At 67.3% G+C, this 3,039-nt stretch overlaps 1 protein-coding gene across 1 annotated transcript in view; it reads right to left on the bottom strand.

Annotated features, from left to right (window-relative positions):
- LOC106899647 (F-box/WD repeat-containing protein 7-like) overlaps positions 1–3,039 on the bottom strand; it is a gene marked incomplete at its 5' end in the record, with an annotated part of 21,127 nt that overhangs the window by 1,542 nt on the left and 16,546 nt on the right. The window lies entirely within an intron of this gene.

The raw sequence follows: 3,039 nt of genomic DNA, 5'->3' as shown, positions 1-3,039 counted from the left end.
ACCTCCCCCCCAGGAAAGAGCCAGGGGGTGCGTGGGGGGTCGGGGACCCACCCACAGGGACATGGCCAGTGTGCCCCTGTGTCCATGGGGGGGGACAGGGGGTCCTACCAGCAGGGACCAGCCGTGGCCCATGTCTGTGTCCCGGGGGGAGGGGACAAGGGGCTGGGGTCCCACCTGCAGGGACCAGCCGTGGCCCATGTGTCCCTGTGTCCCAAGACTGGGGGGGGATGGGGGGTTCCACCTGCAGGGACATGGACCGTGTGTCTCTGTGTCCCAAGGTGGGGGACAAGGGGCTGGGGTCCCACCTGCGGGGACTGTCCCGTGTGTCCCCGTGTCCCAAGGGGAGGACAGGGGGTTCCACCTGCAGGGACCAGCCATGGCCCATGTGTCCCCGTGTCCCAAGGTTGGGGGGAGGATGGGGGGGTCCCCACCTGCAGGGACATGGCCCATGTGTCCCCGTGTCCCGAGGGGGGGGACAAGGGGCTGGGGTCCCACCTGCAGGGCCATGTCCCGTGTGTCCCCGTGTCCCAAGGTTGGGGACAAGGGGCTGGGGTCCCACCTGCAGGGCCATGTCCCGTGTGTCCCCGTGTCCCAGGGGGTCGGGGCCGTACCTGCAGGGAGTAGACGCGGTTGGTGTGTCCCTGCAGGGTGTGGGTGCAGCTCTCGCTCTCGGGGTCCCACACCTTGACGGTGTAGTCGTAGGCGCCGCTCACCACCTTGTGCCCGTCGTACTGCACGCAGCGCACGGCCGCCACGTGCCCCATCAGCACGTGCAGGCACTGCCCCGTCTCGATGTCCCACAGCCGCAGCGTGGCGTCCCGCGAGCCGCTCACCACCCTGCGGGAGGGCACTGCCTGCAGACCCCCGGACCCTGGGCACCACCCCGGCCCCGGGACCACCCCGGGACCACCCGGCCCCCAGGAAGCACCACAGCCCAACACAAGGGTGGCAGAGCCCTGGCAGAGGCTGCCCAGGGAGGTGGTGGGGTCTCCTTCTCTGGAGACATTCAAGCCTTCCTGTGGGACCTGCTCTGGGTGACCCTGCTCTGGCAGGGGGTGGGACTGGGGGGTCTCCAGAGGTCCCTGCCCACCCCTGCCAGGCTGGGATTCCCCAGGGGGCAGCCCCTCTTCCCACGCAGCATCTCCAGCTACAGCTCAGCCCAAGCCCTGACCAGCTCTGCACCTCACTGCCCTGGGTCCCACACCACAGGCTGCTCCAGCCCCAAAGGTTCCTGCAGCCCCTCCTGCCCCGTTTTGGGGTGCAGAGCATGTCCCAAAGGCTCCTGCAGCTCCTCCTGCCCCTTCCTGGGGAGCAGAGCAGCCCCGAAGGCTCCCACAGCCCCCCTGGCCCTGTCCCAACCACAGAGGGTCCCCAAAGGCTCCTACAGCCCCTCCTGCCCCATCCCAGGGAACAGAGCAGGTCCTGAAGGCTCCTACAGCCCTGTCCCAGGGGGCAGGGCAGGTCCTGAAGGCTCCTGCAGCTCCTCCTGCCCCTTCCTGGGGAGCAGAGCAGCCCCGAAGGCTCCCACAGCCCCCCTGTCCCCGTCCCAGGCACAGAGGGTCCCCGAAGGCTCCTCCAGCCTCCCAGCCCCATCCTGGGTGCAGAGGGTCCCCGAAGGCTCTGCCAGCCCCTCCCGCTCCATCCCAGGGAACAGAGCAGCCCTGAAGGCTCCCACAGCCCCCCATGCCCAGTTCTGGGGTGCAGAGCAGGCTGCTGCAGCACCCCCAGCCCCGTCCCAAGCGCAGAGGGTCCCCGAAGGCTCCCCGAGCCCCCCGTACCTGTTTCCGTGGAGGTGCATGCAGCGCACGGTGGAGGTGTGCCCGTAGAGCGTGTGCACGCACTCCCCCGTGTCCGCGTTCCACACCTTCAGCGTCCGGTCAGTGGAGCCGCTGATGACGACGCTGTCCCTCATCTGGGAGGACCAGACGCCCCCCGTGTGTCCCACCAGGGTCTGCACACACTGGGGGGGACCAGACACGGGTCGGGAAGGGCCGCCACAAGGAGAGGCCACGCGCGGGATTCCCCCGGGGGAGGGGTCCACGGAGCTCTTCGGGTCACAAAACCCACCCCCCACAGACACTCAGCCCCCACAGAGACCCCCCCCATGATAACGAGCACTCGCTGTGCCAGGCCCACCCGGCCCCTCGCCCCCCCTGGGGCTGTTCAGCTGGAGAAGAGCAGACTGAGAGGGGATCTCATGGATGCTGAGTGAGAGCTAAAGGGTGGGGGTCAAGAGGATGGGGCCAGACTCTTCCCAGTGGTGCCCGGGGACAGGACAAGGGGCAACGGGCACAAACTGGGATGCAGAAAATAAGGAAAACTTCCCTTTGAGGATGATGGAGCCCTGGCAGAGGCTGCCCAGAGAGGTGGTGGTGTCTCCTTCTCTGGAGACATTCAAACCCCACCTGGACACGTTCCTGTCCCACTGCTCTGGGTGACCCTGCTCTGTCAGGGGGTTGCACTGGGGGGTCTCCAGAGGTCCCTGCCCAGCTGGGACTCTGATCCATTCCCCAGCTGCACCCTCCCAGGAGATAACCCCTCTCCCACAGGCCCCGTGGCCACCAGCCCCGAGCTCACCTCCCCGGTGACCGCCGACCAGACCTTGAGGGTGTTGTCGTCGGAGCCGCTGACAATCCGGTTGCCGCAGAACTGCAGGCAGGTGATGACGTGGTCATCATGTCCCTTCAGCACCTGCAGGAGAGCCATCGGGGTGAGGAGGAGGCAGTGGGGGCCATGGGGGGAGATGGGGGCTACCGCTGGGGGACAGTGGGCTACCCGGGGACTCCAAACTGTGCGGTAAGTAAGGTGGCACAAGCTCTGAAGCTGAGACCTGACATCATGTCCTGGATCAAAACCCAGTGGCCACCAGCCAGAGGATGCTTAGGACATGGAGCTGTTGGATGGGGCCAGAGGAGGCCACAGAGATGCTGGGAGGGCTGGAGCCCCTCTGCTGGGAGGGGGGGCTGAGAGAGTTGGGGGGGTTCAGCCTGGAGAAGAGAAGGCTCCAGGGAGACCTTGGAGCCCCTTCCAGTCCCTCAA

The sequence above is a fragment of the Calidris pugnax genome, unplaced genomic scaffold (genome assembly GCF_001431845.1).
Source record: "Calidris pugnax isolate Ruff unplaced genomic scaffold, ASM143184v1 scaffold607, whole genome shotgun sequence".
Lineage (NCBI taxonomy): Eukaryota > Metazoa > Chordata > Aves > Charadriiformes > Scolopacidae > Calidris > Calidris pugnax.
Note: the sequence above shows the minus strand (reverse complement) of the source record. Positions and strands in the feature narration are given on the sequence as shown.